We start from the raw sequence: 20,095 nt of genomic DNA on the forward strand, positions 1-20,095 counted from the left end.
CTGATTATATTAACTTCATCAATACCGTGGCATATTAAAGTAGCTATATTAGCTAAAGTTTACACTCTAACAATTATGCCTAATACCGCGACATACCTACCTACCTACTATGTTCAAGACTTACGATTGTAGATCGAATACCTGTAAACTACCTATACAAATTCAATAAAAATCGCACGAAATCAAACGTATAAAACGAGAAATAACGTTTGAAACCCAATATCCTCAGTCGATTTATTGGATTATTTGAAGCTATATGGGTAGATATAGATGTGTTTTATTTAGTTGGTAACCCTAAACTAGCGAGGGGCGCATCGGCGCGAGTTCACCAAACTGCAATCATTTAGCCCCCTTATCACACGTGTTGTTCTTGCAGTCACGATTCGACTCTTTTATTATAGACTTTATCTCAGGATAGTTGGGTTTGAAATGCAACAGGGTAGGTGAGATAATAGGGTGACAATGGCACTGCATGGACTCTGTTGCAAGGACACAGCGTCCAAATTGGCCCGGAGTTGGAGATGCTTGCGACCCCATCGCGCAGACGCGGAAGCTTCGAGTACGTCACACTAGCGCTAATCTGGTATGGTATCATCGGTCGCCTTCTCATTTTGGTGAGTTTACCAACTCATAAGTACGTAATGGCTCAATACTATTGCGTACTCGCGTAAGCAGTAGCACTAGGTAGGTACTAGGTAGATACGTAGGTTTACGCTTAATTTATAAGCATAGGCGCAAAGTTTAAAATCCAAACACAATTGTTTAACTATATCTGGTAATCTGGGACTTAGGAGGTTATACATTGAGCAAATTGGAGATGTCCTTAGAAAAGATTCAGTACGATCTACTCTAAACCGGCGTGCGTGTATGAAACGATTGATGAATGTAGAGAAAGCAAGAGTAGTAGGTCAGGATCGAAGCAAATGGATCACCATAGTCTCTGCTTACCCCGGTGGGAAATAGGCGTGAGTTTATGTATGTATATAGGATGTTATACCTACCCATATACTTACCTAGGTATTTTATATGAATTTAGAGCAAAACGAGATGCGACGGACCGGAATTATCCAAGTATTTATTCACGTAGGTAATAGGAGCAATAAATTTAACGAAACTTTTTAAATCTATGTCACCAGTTTTACCTTTGTATTTGAAATACTTACTTGCATCTTATCTTAAGATGCTCCAAGCTCCAAGTTCTGTAAGATACCTAACACATTCTTACGTAGGTCTTATACTTACGTTTAAGTATCTACGTACTTATTCTAGTCTGTAACGAAGAAGTTTCTTTAACCTACTTATATGACAGATTGTCATTTGTCATGCTACAACAAACTCACAGATTTCGTTCCTACCGTCATTCGCCGCTTCTCGACTCTCGTAGCGTTCATAGTAGCGATAAAACATCGATGCGAGTGCCGATAGTAGCACCACAGCACGCGGCTAGCTTCACTGCGTCCTTCAGTTTGTTTATGTATTGAAAGACAACAGAGCCGGCGAGCTCACCAGTCTACCAGTCCACCACCGGTCATGAATGGAACTGAAACTGTTATAGTACACGGACTGAAATACCGCACTCGTAAACCCGTTTGTGTTTCAGTGTAATACACGCTACTTATCCCAAATGCAAGTGCAGTGTTGACGTGAATACGGACATTCCGAGTTATACGATACGATACGAATATTCCACGCGAATTGTGAGCGAGGTAAGTTTCGAATTTGTGTACCTACCTATTAGTTAAGTAAAATTTGAATTTGGAATTGTACCTGTTGATTTGGCGTTTATGGGAATTAAATTGTAAGATAGGTCTAAATCTAAAACAAAAAACTGTGCATCATAATTACTTGGTATAAGGGTTAGGTTTGTTTCCATTATTAAAGTAGACGGGACAATGCCTACATTATAAATAATGCAATATTATTAACCTAGATATTATACATAAATAGTCCAAATGCTATTGCCAACTTTGTCGCTACTCGGTACCTCATATAGACAATAACAAGACTAATTGAATTTACAATTAGACGTTATACGTGCGGAATATTTAAATGGAAAGTTAAGACTTGGACAATTAATACACAAAGATAAGTTGTAAATTTAGAAGGTATCTAAGTGCCGAGAATTATATTACGTGCTTAGGTACCTACCAACTTATTAAATTTATAACAAGATATCTACCGTTCTAAAGAGGTACCTATTATGTAGAGCCATATGTTATTAAAAACTATCCGCACTTAAGTTTAGAATTTTGATGTAAGTAACATACAAATAGGTTCTTTAAAATATTAAATACATATACATTCGTCCGATTTGTTCATCGACACAAATTACAATTTCTCTACAAGTAAGTATCCTGAAGCCTTGCGGCTCTATCTACCCCAATAAGGGTTGGATAGCGATTGTCGGCTTATGTACCTTCTTACAACTAATATTATTATTTATTAATATAATATCCACGTGAATCCCACTAAAGGGCGAAGGACTCTCTCCTTTTCTTCCACTCCTTCCTGTTCCCAGTCTGTTCGTGAAAAAACCCGTAATGATAGCCGTAGTAGTTTAGTTCACTCTCACTGCGAGGTTACGGGTTCAAATGCCAACGGGCCTAAACCAATGATTTTCGAATTCATCTTTGGATCATAAATGATTATCATGTCCCCAGCGGTGAAGGAAAATGTCATGAGGAAACCTACATTCCCGAAAAAACCTTTTCGGAGGTAGTGGGTAAACTGTATTGGGCTGATTTTCCCTTAGCAGTTTGGAAGTTCAGACAGGTAGTCGCTTCTGTAAAAAACTGATCCTACCAAAACTTCAGGCTAGGTAAAAAAAAAACATGGATACTTTAGAAACGGGAAACGACGATGTGGACCATAAAACAACCATAGTACACATTAATCACCCATTTGTTTTTAGAAAGATGATATAATATAAATTGAACAAATTAATGTACAGTGCTCAAGTTCTATTACGTCAATTTGGTGTTAATGAAAGTTAATTATTCGTTAATTTGTACAATGTACAGCTTGTAGTCTAAGCAACGGAGCCACAACAACAATTGCTTCTGTAAATTAGCGCAAATTATTATTTCCTGTAATTACAAGTCATTCGTTTTCGTGGGGTATAAGAGTGACTCTTCATCAAATTCTTTGTGACTCAAATTGCACAAGTAGAACGATATTTAATCATTTTTCTTCTTAATGCAAACCCAGTTCCTTAAATCTGTAATTTGTCCACAACTATTATATTATCATTAATAACCAATATTTTTCTTTGGAAACCACTGCCCTATTTTGTGCGGAAGGCAAGAGGAAAACCTCTGCCCTATTTTTCCCTAAAAAGTAGCATGGAGAATGCTACACCGACAAGAGCGTGGCTCTGAAATTAGTAATTATGATTTTTCTTTTAATTTCCCGTGACGGATTTTCAATCTGTGTTAGTGTCAGTCAATCAAGTATTTGCGATCTTTATTTTCTTCACTGGGGCACGCCCCAATTTCGTTCTCTATTCCATCTCTATTCTATTTCTATCTCTTTATAACTTCCTTGTTTCTACGTGTTATTTTCTGGTTTCATTCAAACCCCACTTGCATGTAATTGAAAATATTGAAATTCTAACGGCAACCAAATGTTACTTATATTTTACACATTATTACCAAGATCCGTCGAAGAATTTCGCACCCGATATCGCTTGTTTATAGCTCGGAGCGTTAAGCAAACATTATTACCGAGAGCTTCCCGCTTCTAACCGATATCTGGATAAACAGTTTACGTTACAAAAATATAGGGTAAGGTCAAAGGATCCCGTTTTCAATGAACGATGTAAAATTCTTGAAATTCAGCTGAACTTGGAGTAGTTGCTAACATAACTAAACTGGCGATCGCTAGCTCAGACCTCGAAAATTATGAATTATTGAATTGTAATCTACAATATAAAGATATTTTATTTGTTAAGTACCTAGTTCTGCAAGTTTGCGTTGAAACAGCTAAGTAAGTAGGCTATTTGAGTACCTAGTTTGATTTGAGGATTATCCTCGAACATATTTTTCTCAGAGACGTTGATATTTTGACCTAAATTACCTACAGAAGCTACTCGTCTCTAAAGCGAGTTCAATCCACATTCCTTATTTATTAAAATCGTTCGTTTCGTCGAGGGACTTGAAAGGAATATTCGAAATTGAAATCTGTGAGGACATCACGATAAATAGGGTAGCTGATGGCTGATGGCACGATCTGGCAATGACGATGCCGACTGGGCAGACCTTATCTCTTTCATTCAACCCTTTTCACTGCCAGTGTCCAGATCACACATGCGTAGGTATGCTTATTACATACACATCCAGTCATACCCATAACTCTCTCTCTCTCTCCTTGGCATTTATTATTCCCATCTGATTGTGGGGTCTGCCTTCTTCTGTCATACCCATAACGAAAATGTCAAATACGAATAGGTTAAAGAGCTTTTCGGAGTTACATAGCTATCCGTGCTTCTGCGCTTGTTATTACGATTTAGTACAACCGAAATTGCTTTTTAAATTTTTGTGGAAACTTGAATTAAAATACAGTTTGGGGCCACTTTGATCATAGTATTAGCATCATCATACGAGTTTTTGCCACTTTAAGTTACGCTGTTTATCATATTAGAAGTGATAGGAATGCTCCCGATGACCCAATTAGGTACTTTAGCTCGCGACAACAAACACTTCAGAACCTCGATACGATCCCGCCGGCGTGGTCGTCGATTTCCCACATTCAGCGCTTATCGCTATCCACCCACTAGAGTCGATTAATTCTTTCAAATATTTTCTTCTCGGACGACGCCCTTAACCGAGGTTCGCGCCCAACTGAGCACCCTCAGGCCTGTTGTCTTAAATTTTGTACCGGGTGAGAGCTCAGCGCTTTCCATTTCTCGGCCAAGTAGTTAATGCCATTTGCGGCAAATCTACAATAAATCACGGCAAAAAAGGTAGGAACGATTTTTTGTTTTACATTAGGTGTGTATGGTCGGGGGTGTGTGTCTCCTTGTCGTATCCAACAATGGCGACCTAAGTAGGTACCTACTCTCTTCTTTCGTGCGCTCGAATGTGACTGGCAAAGCAGAACTTTGTTTTGTACATCCGGAGGACGCAAATTGGAGGCAGAATAGCTGGCCGTCCGAGTTGAAGGTGGTAGCTATAGAGAGGTTTGGGACGATCCTTTCGTATTTGGCGTTTATATTAGGTATATAGCCGTGTGTGTGTGGTTGTAGGTAGGTACTATTCCTAACAACTGCCATAGTAATGGTTTGTTAGTCAAAGCAACCTGTACGTTTCGCGGTATCTATTTTTAATTGTATTACTTAGGTATATTCTGTGCGTATTTCCTGTTCGGTTACCTATTTACTTATTAATGAGGACAACTAGTGTCAGCACACGGTCCCTTCTTGTAATGAAATAAAAATAAATAAATAAAGTAAAGTCTGTTCATCTGGATTTTAGTAATATATTATATCATCTTCTATATTAAACAACAGTTCCAGTATAATCGATCATAACAAATATAATATTGAGCTCATGGTCTCCGTTCAGTCTATTTCATAGCTCGTATAATTTTACGAACTGAAACTGATGACGTAAGATGCAATTTACACCTGACCATGGGTCATTGTATTTTGGTCTTTGTTTTTGTGGATTTTAATCATGTAAATGAATTCGTTATGTCATGCTTACATTTAAATACTTTTGTAATTCTTTAAATATTTAAACTACAGGGTATCGCCTATTCGTTCTAAGTGCCTACTAGTCACATCGTCATCTTAGCGGAATTTGGTTACTAGTTTGTAGTAGTAAAGTAGAACACAGTATAAGATACTGTGACGTCAGCGGGGGTGCTCCCCCAGAGGGGTGAAAATATTCAAAGTCGAATTCTGCATTCCGAATATTTTCGCAAAAACACTATAATAACTACACGCATTCAAATAGCTTAGCTTTTGCTTAAGAATTTCTTAAATATTTTCAAATTAGGTCTATCTAATTGATAGTACGATTTCTCGCGAAATTTATCATCAATTAACACATGTTCATTGTATTCGCCATAACGAATGTGCCTAAATAATTATCATTGTGAATACCGATCATTGAACCTGATGACCTAAGAAAAGTGTACTCACTGTCTTAGAATAACAATTATTGAACAGAATTTTTGAACAGTTCTTTTAATACGAACTTAAAAACATTATTGGTGCTAATTCCTGTAAATACCATCTAATTTTATTTTAAGTTATATCTGTCATTTTCTTATCCGCCGAAAAGGAAAGGGACGGGTAATCGACAAGCATAAAATTTATGGAACACACGTCAATTTTAAGCACAAATCTAAACCAACCGTCTAAAAACTTTACATCCGTCAATAACCCGACACAGTTAAGTAGACAGCACGTCAAACGGATTGCACACCAGCGACGTACCTTTTGATTCGCCCGGGTTATTCATTCATTCACTCATTCTTCCTAAAATTAAGAGCTGTGAATCATCCGTCCCTTTCCTTTTCGACGGATATGAAAATGACGGATATAACTTAAAATAAAATTAGGCGGTGTCTGCAGGAATCGGGGCCAATATTTTTCAGTAGAAAATAATATTCTTTGTCGAATAAGTGTTGTAAGTAGACTGCAATATATTTTAGCAAGCTCCCCAGACTAAACTAATACCCAGAGGGGGTGAGGTCAGCGTCCGATACAAATTGGTGCGGGGTTACCGTTCTATACGTAGAACTATTCTATGGTGGTTCTGCTTTAAATTCGATGGCAAATGGAACGCCACTTCACTTATCGGCAGATGACCGTACTCTCCCCTAGAGTTGTCCTGCACCCTGCGGTTCGTAACGAGGATTAGCACGTTTTTTTGAAATAACTTCCCTCACCCCTATAATAAATTATGTTTAAAACTGTGCGGCTATCGTGCATTCGGGTCACGCCCTTCTACGTTGCAGTGTTTTCGAAATTAATGTCGGATGCCAAGTTGCTGTTGTGTGTGTAATCTGATGTTTATCAAAATAAAAAATATAAGGTTACTCACTTACTATTACCAGCGACGGTTACCGGGTATGATAACCTGATGGAATACTGTGACTATGTATTTTATAATAGTAACAGCATTTATACCAAAATTTTTCAATCTTCTGTTAGAAATATTTGAATCGCCATGTTTTAACTTTTGCATATTTTCCTCAATTTATAAACCCGCCATTTGCCATGTACTAGTTAAGCCTCTTTTCTAACTACTTATATCATGTTATTTTGAAGCAATAAAGTATCTTTGAATTTGAAGATGTTCTCTAAACTCAAAAAATTAAACAGAGTAAAGACTTCCATTGAGAGTTCGATTGTTGATGTTGATGATAAATATTATTTTTATTTATTTGTTTATTTATATACAATAGAACAGACAAATGAAACATACAAAGAAAACAGCAAGTATATGTAACCTTATCTCTAAGAAGGAGATTTCTTCCAGCTGACCTACGTGACAAGAAGACATGCAGTAGAATACTATAGATAGAAATACATACATACGCGTAATTTTTATTTTATTAAGTAGTAATTACCTGAGTGGAATTACGTGGTCAATGCCTACCCGAACAGGAGTAGGCGTAATTATTTGCTTAGTATTACTAGGCTATTATAATAATATTATCTAGACTTTGGCTAGTGTTCAAGTATTAGTCATTCCCGCTTCATACCCTCTCCTATCACCCGGCGGCGCTCATTCATTCATCAAACACGTTCACTCAAATTTCCGAATCATTCATTCAATTCTTGCTTCAACAACCGTGCGTGAGGGTGCCGGCCGGACAAACAAAATATCAATTATCATCTTAAAAGTGCATGCAGCTACCTGAATCATCTCCTAGGGCCCTCGTCGAGCAACGGTCTCCCCGGGGATATAAACCTCCGTTTTGCAGCGCATCTGTAAGTTTTCCCACCTTCCCTCTGTTACTTGTCTGTAGGATTTTTTTCGCATAACCGCCCTTTTCGCTCAAGCAACCAACGCGACCTATGTTTACGTACACCACTAGAGCTATCGAAGTTATCTTTACCACAACACAAACAGCTAGATACAAAATGATATTCTATAAATCTGGAAAATAGTGGTCTGGAAATTCAGCATCGGAAATCTATGGAGCGATTTAACAGCTACGATTTCGTTACAAAGGGGAATACTTTTATCGAGTGAAAAGGTCAAATTGAACTGCTCATTTGGACGGAACACCTATCTTTACGTCGAGATCCGTCGCATCCGGCCTGATACCGTGGGGGCCTGAATGTCGTCTCTCCTTACGAATTCATTGCTTCTTTTACTGGCGACCTTCTTTATATTTCCCCTTATATCGCATTGTTTATGTCCGTATTACATTTGAACTTTATGGGTAGGAGATATCTGGTTAGGCATATACTTCTATGTATCTATATCAGCCTAAATTCATATCCAATTGTGGACGTAGGCCTCTTCCATGTTTTTCCACTTCCGACGATCTTGGGCTATCGACATCCAGTCATATCTTGCGTGCCGTACGATGTCGTCTTTCCATCTCATTGGTGGTCTTCCTCTCGGTCTTGTGAATACTCATGGGCGCCACTCCAACAATCACCGGATTCATCTTTCTTTGCTCATTCGAGCAATTCGAGGAAGGCATATACTTAGTCAAATTCAAATATATACTTTATTGCGTCAAAAGAAGAACGACCAGTGCAGTCCAATTATTATTGATTATATTTCAATAAGATAATATTTTACAATCGGCTCAATGCGCGGTGAGAATTAGATCTGTCAAAGTACGTAAGCTAGTGTTGTGACGTTTATGAGCATAGTATTCTATCAGTCTATATTAGGTCGATCGATTCTTTTCTATCTAACACTAGCAACGGCAACTGGCGGCCTCATTGCTCAAAGCGATTTCATCCAGGCGCTCAGAAGATGAGATAAATGTATCTGACATAGTTCAAGAAATAAATAAGACGACGAAAAGCTAGCTCATTGTAATATGTATATTGTATATCTACAGTATGTGAGTATTTGTTTTTATTGAAAATGTATTCTCGACTTAAATTCAATTCACACAGTAAGTTTTTATTTTTGTCTTAGGCCTTGTATGATGCCTTTTGGGGCAGATTTTCGTCGACCCTACAGTAACATAACGATCGACAGTAAAAACAACAGCTTGCAATTTGCGGTTTTGTGGCAAAGGAAATGCGATTAGATTCCCAAACAGCGGGTTCTGTAATCAAAAATACGTTAAATTAACGAGATATTCGAAATTAGGTCACGGGTACCAGCATGAGCTACATTGCGAGGTTTCAATTGCATATTGATTACTCACAGGCGTTATACAACCAAAACGTTCATTGGTATTTTGCCAAAAGCCTTTTTTTGGCCGACGGTTTTTCTCTAAAATTAATCTGTGATGCAATGATAACAAAATTTATTACTGAATGTCGATGAATTATTAATTTAACATTCAAAACTCATCAATCGTTTTGGAAAATTTTATGTAGAACTTAACAATTTATTTGTATTCAATTTCCTCGATAAGTTTCTCACTCAAACAGACTTACTTAGAAAGACAATAGAAATATAATTTGCAAATCTTATTGTTACAAGCGTCTAAAAGACGGACAATGTTGTCACAACACAACGATACGAGTATTTAGGGCCTTACATCGGCCTCCGTGGTCCAGTGGTTTGAGCGTTGGGCTCACGACCCGGAGGTCCCGGATTCAAATCCCGGTGGGGACATATCACGAAAATCACTTTGTGATCTCTAGTTTGGTTAGGACATTACAGGCTGATCACCTGATTGTCCGAAAGTAAGATGATCCGTACGGGACCAACGGCTTAACGTACCTTCCGACATTAAGCCGTTGATCCCGGTTAGTACTTATTGATGTAAGTTAGTAGTCGTTACATGAGCCATGCCAGGGGCCTTTGGCGGCTCAATAGTAACCCTGACACCAGGGTTGATGGGGTTGGTAATCCACCTCACAACCCACACAATATAAGAAGAAGAAGGGTCTTATCAGGTAGATAAGGTATATAAAGTATTGTGTTTATCAAATATTTCGAAAAAATAAAAAAATATATATTTTGGTTGATGAATGTAGAGGAAGCAAGAGAAGTGTGTCAGGATCGAAACGAATGGCATTCCATAGTCTGTGCTTACCCCGGTGGGAAATAGGCGTGAGTTTATGTATGTTTGTGTATGTTCAAATATTTTTCAGTTTATGTTGTTTTTTTGTGATAAATAGGATTCGGCCTTAATGTGCCACCTGATTGGGATGGCGGGCGGATTTAAATCCGAATATCGTCCACATTATTATATTCTTTATTATTATTATGCAAACTAACATAGTATGTAACTTTTTGTTACTAACCTTATAGATCTTATGTTGTCCGCATAAACATTTTTTGAATTAAATTTGGATTACTCTAAGTAATTTCCCTACATACGATATCGCGTTGTAGGCATCCCTTAATCATAATCCATAAAAGAACGTGCATAAATATATGGGATTTCTTTAGAAAGCAAATTGACTCTGTTTAATTTCCATTCACTTGTGCAGTGCCCCTTGCTTTAGGCAAACATTCCTGGGGAATATAAGTATAAGTAGTAGTAAGCTTTTAGAACATTTATGTTAGATACAATACAATACAATACAAATACACTTTATTGCACCAAAATAAAAATAAATAATTACAAAAAGTCTCTTAACTAAGTACATGGCATGGTTAGATATGTAAATATATATTTTTTATAACCTTCATTGTTACAAACAGACCCTTTTATAATCTTAAAATTGTAAAAGGATCTGATGTAGACCACATTAACGGCGTACATAGATCTCATCAGCCGTACGACGCCCACTGCTGGGCATAGGCCTCCCCCAAGGATCTCCACGACGATCGGTCCTGCGATCTATTTAGTAGTAAATGTTTAATGTATACCATGTGGCAGTACTTTATATAAATAAATAATAGTAGATACCTACATCAGTGCTCAATAGGTACTTGTAAGAACAATATCTTTGTGTTCAGTGTGTAATTTCAGCCCACAACGAGGCGATATGTGAATGGGTTATTGACCAGCCGTATCTTTGAATGAAGTGCTTTGAGTAGCATGAATACAGATCCTGTGTTATAAATACTAAGCATACATACAGTAAATTGATGCATTTACTGGAGTGTGTTAGTATTGGTTACTTAGTTTCCTAGGTCAAAGATACATTATGAGAAAAAGACCGAAAAGGTGACAAAAAACGTTTTCTTTTTTCTATATAAGTAACTTATTCATGAATAAAGAGAAATGTACGTGATGTCAAGCAGTCGCCGTTCGGGGAGTCGCTGTCAACGCTACAATTCACAAATTCCAAAGTAAAAAATAACTGATTTGACTGGTTGGAAACTACCCTGGTATGGTTTGGGATGAAAAGCAAAAAAGTTGTGTCTAATTATCTTATCCCGAAGCGACCTCCTGTCTGACCTTCCAACCCGCGGATGGAAAACCAGCCCATTACAGGTTAGGTCACATACCTCCGAAAATGCATTTCTCGGGAATGTGGGTTTCCTCACGATGTCTGGTTTCGAACCTGCGACCTCAAAGTGAGAGGCCAGCGTTCTACCAACTGGGCTATCACGGCTCACCTACATATACGTGCTCAGATCTGACTAATACATGTAAATCATCTCCTTCATTATACGTAACATTTCATCGTACAGTTAGTTGATACAGTCCAGCAGTCTCTTGACTGCAGGTTTGTCATTCAGCAGGTTACCTAAGTAAACCATTCTTACCATTGATGTTCCCTGCAGCCGTAGCATGTAGCACACTATCGCCCGCGATGTGACAAATGAGCCAACCTTATTTGCTCCACGATAAATAAACTGAATCTATTGGCTCAATTACGGCAACGCGCGCGATATGCGAGCGACATGCTACGACAGAGTATAGATATACTTAGTTATGATGAACCGCATTATATTGATAGGTGATCCACCCATCGCGTATAGGTAATTACGTAGGTTTCGTTATTAATAAACAAGTAAGGTTTTATTATGTAATCACAAAATGCCGCACAGCGTGTTTCGCTCTGTGTGAGTTTAGTTTTATGTTTTTTGTTTCTGTTTTGTTTTGTATAGGTCGGGGCCCAGATCTTGGAATTGATCATTTCATGATGTGCTCGATCATTTCATGAAATGGTCACATTTCATGACAATGACATAGAATATCATACGTTGGCCACATCATGATATAGTTTGGGCAGATCAATGAACACAAAACGTTTAACGATATGAGCAACTAAATGCATGATTACTTCATGATATGGCCAAACGTTGGCAATCATATCGTAAAAATAGTAACATTATCCACCGGTAGTGGCGCTGGTGTCGATTATATTTATAACTTTATTGATAATTATAATTGACGAATCGCTGTAATTGTACAATTTTCCATATCGATTAGGTAAATAATTTTAAACCTAAGAATTTAATCGACTATTCGAATTTTTATTACACCACATAACATGAACACCGCCTGCATTAACGATATGGCCAAACGTTGATTGAAATATCATTAAACGTTGACGAGTCAACGATATGGTTAACCTAAGTTGGCTATTTCGAAATGATCAATTCTAAGATTTGGCCACGACATATAATATATAACGCAATAATGCCAACATTCTATAATATTTTCTAAACTGCTGCAGTGTGTAGAATGAAACAACTTGCACATAGTTATCTTGCACACCACACTGAGCTTGGCAAAGTTGCGGAATTAATTTTAACAATTTCAGAGTAATTACCTTAATGTATGCGTGCGCATATAATTTATCTTTTGTACAATAACTGATATGCTAATGGTTGTTCAGATGGAAATGTTGGAAAGTTGATAAGCATCTATAGAATTTACTTTGCTTAGTGCGATATTTATTTGATTTACTTACATTATTGAAATATCTAACATGTTATGTTCACAATAGAGCGGCGCACTTAATTAAGTTTTGTTAAAAATGTCTGCTACAAAATGGCAATAGCATTTACAAGAGAAGTTATCTCCGGCCGCATCATTTGTTACTTATTTATTAAAACTTAGTACTTAGTAAATAATTTTGTCTTAGGTTAAAAGGAATATAGATGTAAGTAGTCATTATTGTTCATCCTATGCTAGGTATACCGAGCATAATTTATTATTAAATCTTAATACTAAATACTCCACCAACCCGCATTGGAGCAGCGTGGTGGAGTATGCTCCATACCCCCTCCGGTTGATTGAGGGGAGGCCTGGCCCAGCAGTGGGACGTATATAGGTGTTTATCTATGTATGTTAAGTGAATACTAAATAATTTCGTCTTAGTTGAGTTTGCACACAAAAATGTAAGTAAGTATCCAAAGTCAGGTTAAAAATATGTAATATGTCACAGTCACCCCAGCACAAATCAGTGGCATAAAGTAAGAAGTATAAAATGCGGCGGCATTAGCGATTCGCGGAGAATATGCATTTAGTGGCTCGACGGCGATAAATCCGCAGAATGAATGAGCAGTGAGCGCCCACCACCGCACAGACCGGGATTTAGGCGAGCCGTCATTCGTTTTATTTATTTCTTCACGTTACATGGAATACAGTTCATCGAAATTTATCTTTGTTTCCAAGGTTGATGTTGAGTATGAAAGTGAACCTATGATGCCGTAGTCTTATTCGTATGTAGCTCAAAAGCTAATTCCCTGATTAAGTATACGAACAAATAATTAAGGTTTAATTTGTTATCTACCCTTATGTTAGTTTCCTTGATCTGACACAAATTCACACGATCAATTCTATGTGTCCTTTATTATAATAATATAACACAAGGTTAATTTCCAACAGAACTAGAAAGTTAGACTATAATATCTAAATCTATCCAAGACTAAACTGTGATCGTAGAAATTGCTTGCATTTCATAGATCATGTTTGATTAAATTAAATAGGTACTTAAGTACCCTTAAATGATGTCACCTACTCTATCACCCAGAAAACTCTATCTTAATCCGTTTCTGGGTGAAACGTTCAGACCCTGCCAACCAAGTGAATATGCAATTGAAAATGTCGAGAAAATCTGACATAATAATTCCTACGTCGTCGTGAATAATAATTGTGACTCGGCGAATATGTACATTTTTCGCACTTCGAGTAATAGTTTGGGCGTGCATACAAACTAGGTGAAGTTAGTCCTTACTTGAAAAATACATAAAAATATCATAAATAGCCTATACACATCTACCGGACGGGGATTAAATGCATGAAACAATACATAATCAGTATACCCCACCGGTACCGCGTGCCTGCACTCTCCTCCACTCTGTTCTCGCGTCCGCGCCACATTGCGACTTGTTTGGAAGTGCGATTGTATGTTTGTTGAGTAAATGTGTACAAAAGTTTTCAAACCTTTGATGCCTGTTTGTTCTGTCTTATGGTATATAATAGAAGCAATACAATGTGAAGTAGTTATAAGTTCTTGTGATATGAATATTTTTTGTAACGCAATGGATATTTCAAAGTTATATTTCAAAGTTGGAAAAGTCAGTGTAAAAAAATATTAAATGCAAATTCAAAAATATCTGTATTCACTAGGTAACATAACTACCCCTCGAATGGTATTTTTTTTTACATTTATAATGAACGTCGCATCCACCTAAAACTACTGCATCTTCTCACAACCTGTATATCCGGAGAAAAGAAGCTGCATGAAAAAAGGGTTTCTTTATTTCTTATTGACCTCTGTTGTGTATAAAAACGTGTCTATTCGTGCTAAAATTATGAAGAATTTTCAAAGTAATCTTTATGGCAGAGAAAAAACTTATCTACAAATATTATGTTGACCTAGGTACACATGACAGTTGTTGTAAATATCTGAATAAATACTAGCGGCCGCCCGCGACTGCGTTTGCATAATATGTATCGTTAGAAATTACAGCCTCTGCGTTATAAGCAAAATTACTGTGAAGTTTCATCAAAATTTGTTCAGTTGTTTTTGTGTGAAAGTGTAACAAACGTCCACACAATTTTTTGCGTTTATAATGTTAGTAGGATTAAGTTGGACAACTACAGTCGTTTTGTTCAAAACTTGTCGAACGTAAAAGAAATTGTGCAACTTTTTCTCTATTATTTGCTCACCTGTTAATTTTATGCATTGTATTGTTAGCTCGCCCGAGGGTACAACAAAACAACTTCTATAATGAATCAAATTTAACTTAAACATTAAGTTCGTTAAAGAAACTTTGTTGGGGATAATTAATGCTTTGTTCGGATGGTATAACTTCGGACATCTCTTTTTATTTCGCTTCTTGTTAAATCAACGTTTATTTCTATTGATTTTATTAAATTTGTAGACAAAGACGCAGAAATGTTGGGAAAATTGTCATTCCTTATAAGACGGCAGAGGTATGGAATGACCAGCCGCTTGTGTTTTCCCCTAATTACAAAATTGGAATTTCCAAAACCTTTTTGTTGGTAAAATGCGCTGGTTCTTGGTGAAAAATTCTTGCAATGTCGTAATCGACGAATATGTACGTAGGTACGTACATCGGGCATCGGTATTTACGTACCATGGTTTACTCATACAATCACATTGACCTAATTTTGAGCACGTCTGCTCACCAGACGTCGGCACGGTCTTGTGCCATCCAATGTTCTGTGCGCTGATGTCTGCTAGCTTTAATGTTTTCCGGTGATTTCGTATTGATATGCCCCACTCTATTTTTCTAGATGTCGTAGACATGTGCATTACATATCGATGGATAACATGTAGGTATTTGAATATTAATGTTGAAAATATGATGGGCATGGTGACTGGATAGAAATAGCACCAATGAAGACGTACATTCTTACCTCTACATATCGCTGACTGTACTTCCATAAAAAGTGATCGAATATCTATGATAGTAGAGAGTAATATTATGATGTGATCATGCATGAATCTAACAACATATTCATGTATGTACATTCGTAATGTATCGAGACGAGGGCTAATATAAATCACACTGACACCCGTTGTGCCATCCATCGAAAGCCTCCCGTACAGCGCCACACAATATCTATCGACACGTAAAATATGGCAAGCTCCTCTTTTCATTTACCCAGACTTATTTAGAGATTCTCAGCACATACTTCTCTAGTCTCACAAATGTTCTGCTTTATATCAGACCAACTTTTAAACTTCAGGCAGTTTCCAATTTCCACCTCGTATCTTTAACTTCAACCAGGCTTTGAATCTCAACGTTACTCATGAATTATTTCTTATCGATATAGAAACCATCCTTGAATAACGTCAAAGATAATAAACAAAGTGTCAAAGTATCCATTACGTTGGACACGAATTTAAGCCTTGGAATGTTTCTAATAACCCTAAATATAAACTTGGTACCACAACAGGCGAGGGATAAACCTCCTCTCTTAACAGTCGACCCTTTAGGAAATCACTAGGTGAGTTCCAAGTAATAAAATACAAAATTCTTAGACAATTCCCGCTGCTGACCATGTTGGGTTACTGCGAAATGTGCTCTTAACAGGCAGTTTCAGGGTTGAAATCGGTTCTTCAATAAATTGGTTTGGAGCTCCTCTGTCGCCTAGGGGTAAGGGTCAATTTAATTAATTACAAGAACCGCGACATGGTTCCCATTAAATCTGTGTTACGCAGTATTATTTTGGCCCGAGACGTATTTATTAGTATTGCCCTTTTACGACCTCAATCGTAAGTACTTACAGCTAATGCTTATTGAAACAAACAAAGAACTACATGGGAGACATTAGTTTTATTCCATTCTTAGCAATATTAACATTAAAGACGTATTATTTTACTGAAGTCAATCAACGTTAATTCCATAACTGTTTCGAACAGTATTAAAATAAGTACCTACTTTATGTCGCTTATTTGTAAAACAGCTTAAAGTTTACATAAAATTAGGAAATCGCATTCAAAGTAGCATTTATTTTGAAGTATTTTTTAATCATAGTAATCTATCATGCTTCTTGCGAAATTGAGTAGGTAATAGACATGTTACGCTTTAACTAAGTGCTCTGATTCAAACATCTAAAATAAACCACAAAATATGAACTACACTGCTAATTTTTTAGTTAGATTATTAATAGTTTCCCTTTGATGTTTGTTTGGCAAGCTAAAACCACGAATCAGTGATGTATATATCAATATCAAAAGGCTGACTCAACAGCAATTAGTATCAACTGACGTAATAGTGCGTAAGAAATAAAAAAATCACCAAAGGAAATCCCCACATAATAAATAATGCTTAGAACATTAAGGTAATATATAAAAATATAATATAAATCCCTAAGGTAGGGATTTTTAATTTAAAAATGCTACAATCCAATCGATCGATTGTGCAGGCCAATCTGCTAGTGACAGTAAATATAGGTACTTACCTCAGTTTCCCGAATCGGCCTCGCTGACGTAGTATTCTGCAAAGCTTATCGCTATCGGCCCATCTCGGTCCGCTTCTCTGCGACATAATCCGTTTATAGAATATCTTGGTCCGATGTTCGCACCCAACTTGGCAGTTGGTACCCCCAGACACGTTGTATTTTTTGTGACTGTTGTGCTCCATATGAAAATTTTCCAGTCAAGTTACGTAGGCAAACGCGATTTGTGGCAAATCACATCAGAAAAAAATACAATTTAATTCCCTAACTAGGTTCTAATGGTATCCACAGGTCAGTTTCGGCAACTCGACGTAAATTTTGCATCGATTCCAATGGATTGGGGACTACTTCATTCAAGCCAGCTCACGGAACACACCATATGCAAACCCTTTGTTGTTGACGGCGACATTAGGGAGGCACCCCAACCTGCTTCTTCTACTGCTTGCCAGTGCTTGTTCGGATTTTCGAAAACTTACAAGATTGATAGATTGGTTGTATTTAGAAATGTGATGAATGCGAGGAACATTGAAGCACTGTAGTATGTAATGACTGTACGTAGTGAATTGTGTATCACATTATTTACCTTTAAAATTATTTTTAAACAGAAACCTTGTAAAAATGGTTATTATAAGATTAGCGATTATCTATAAGATATGACTGCGTGGGATTAGCTGTCTGGGGACTGATATTAGACAGCGAAATTACTAAATTGTATAACAGTATATTTAAAAAAAAAAGTCTAGGACCCGTGCTGAGGTTTTTCTTGCAGCTTCTTTTCCCTAGCTATACAGGTTGTGAAAACCTGCAGTAGTTTTAGGCGGATGAGACGTCCGTTATGTAAAAAATGACAATTCAAAGTGTAACTACATTACCTACTGAATAAAGATAATTTTGAATTTGAATTGAATTTAACCATCAAGACTGGATACTACCCCTAGAATTTACTTATGATTTGTAACTCGGCCATCCTAGAAGATGCAACGCACGTCACCTTTACGTAATATAATATTACATTCTATTATGTTCTAAAAGGTGTATAGTTGGCACATGAGTAACACCGTTATATTTAACCTTCGATTATCCAAATGTACCTATAGTATGAGTCAATGTGCTATTAAAAGCTACCGTCTTTGTACTGTCACTCTTGGACGCTATTTACGGCTGAAACAGTCCTATCAATCACGTGGATTCAGGTTTCCGTACGGACCGTACCGGACAGGGCATTGTTGAAACAGATACACTCAGTCACTCATATAGGCATGATATCATTGTCCTATTTTCAAGGGGTCTTTCAGACATGGACAAAATGTCAGACAAAAAAACGTCGTATGACAAGACATTTGAAACAAACGGCTCCATCGAAAGATGAATTAAGTACCCACACCCTACCGAGCTTTCTGTTAGACCAATCTGATAGGTGGTGAGCCGTATCGCCGACTATAATGGTCGAGCCAACTGTGTTAGTAAAAACTGCACCTGCCCTGCGGCTGACCTTTGAAAACTAATATTAACAAAATATTACTTTTAGGTCATTAATGGCCCCGATTCCTGCAGACACCTCCTAATTTTACTTTAAGTTATACCTATCATTTTCTTATCCACCGAAACGGAATGGGACGGATGATTGACAGCTCTTAATTTTAGGAAGAATGAGTAAATTAATGAATGAAACCCGGGCGAATCAAAAAGGTTTCTCGCTGGTATGCAAAACGCGTACTGTCAACTTAATTCTGTCGGGTTATTAGCTAATGCAAAATATTTATAGGGTTGTTTTAGAACTGTGCTTAAAATTGACGTGTGTTCCATAAATTTCATGCTTGTCGATTACTCGTCCCTTTCCTTTTCGGCGAATAATAAAATGACAGATATAACTTAATATAAAATTAGATGGTGTTTACAGGAATTAGCACCATTATTCCCCCAGTACCTATTTCAGGTATCTGCTTAGGTTTTTTTACCTTTGATGGGTTTGCTCTTGCCCCCAGACTAGCCCGAACGCATTGACGAGGCCTAAGATGGAGCGAGCTCACCCAGAAGGTGCCTGTTCACTCTGGCCTTGAAAGCACCCGGGTTATATGAATTCGGAAATACAGAAGACTGCAAAGAATGATGAAGAAGAAAAATAAGGTTTAGAAATACTTCCTAGATTTTTTGCGAATTGCAAATGCTGAACGCTCAGTCAGTGCGAAAGCCCTTCAGCAGAGCGACAGTACACGACATCACGTTCATTCATCAGGTTTCCGAACAGAACAATTCGACCCTCCAAAGGCGCTCATGTCATCTAACAAAATATACACACGGCTGCCTTTCAACAGTCCGTGAACCTGATGAAAATACCTGACGTATGATTGCCTTTTTAAATCTACATAAGCAATTTCATTTATTTTTTCTAACTAAGAGTTCTAACACGTCCTTGTAAACAACATAACGCTAATCATATTACTGAGAAGTACCCGGGTGATCAGGCGATCTTGGCTCTAATTTTACGCGATGACGCTAAAAACAGCTTTTAGTTACTTATGTAGGAAACATTAATAAAAAAAATGTGGTAACTAGGTTACCTACAGATAAACTTTAAAAGCAAAATCTTAAGATAGAATTAGATATATCACGCCACATCATATATTAAATACCTACCTAAAACTTATTTCTA

General features: G+C 37.2%; 1 protein-coding gene across 3 annotated transcripts in view; it reads left to right on the forward strand.

The window, feature by feature from the left end:
- The first annotated feature begins 1,472 nt into the window (after positions 1 to 1,472).
- The window catches only part of LOC126369484 (uncharacterized), a 156,668-nt gene continuing 138,045 nt past the window's right edge, over positions 1,473 to 20,095 (forward strand). For all 3 annotated transcript variants that reach the window (XM_050013910.1, XM_050013912.1, XM_050013911.1), the window contains exon 1: positions 1,473 to 1,706. The gene's annotated coding sequence lies outside the window, so the exon portion shown is untranslated. The remainder of the gene's footprint in view (positions 1,707 to 20,095) is intronic.

This window comes from Pectinophora gossypiella, chromosome 9 (genome assembly GCF_024362695.1).
Source record: "Pectinophora gossypiella chromosome 9, ilPecGoss1.1, whole genome shotgun sequence".
Taxonomy (NCBI): Eukaryota; Metazoa; Arthropoda; class Insecta; order Lepidoptera; family Gelechiidae; genus Pectinophora; species Pectinophora gossypiella.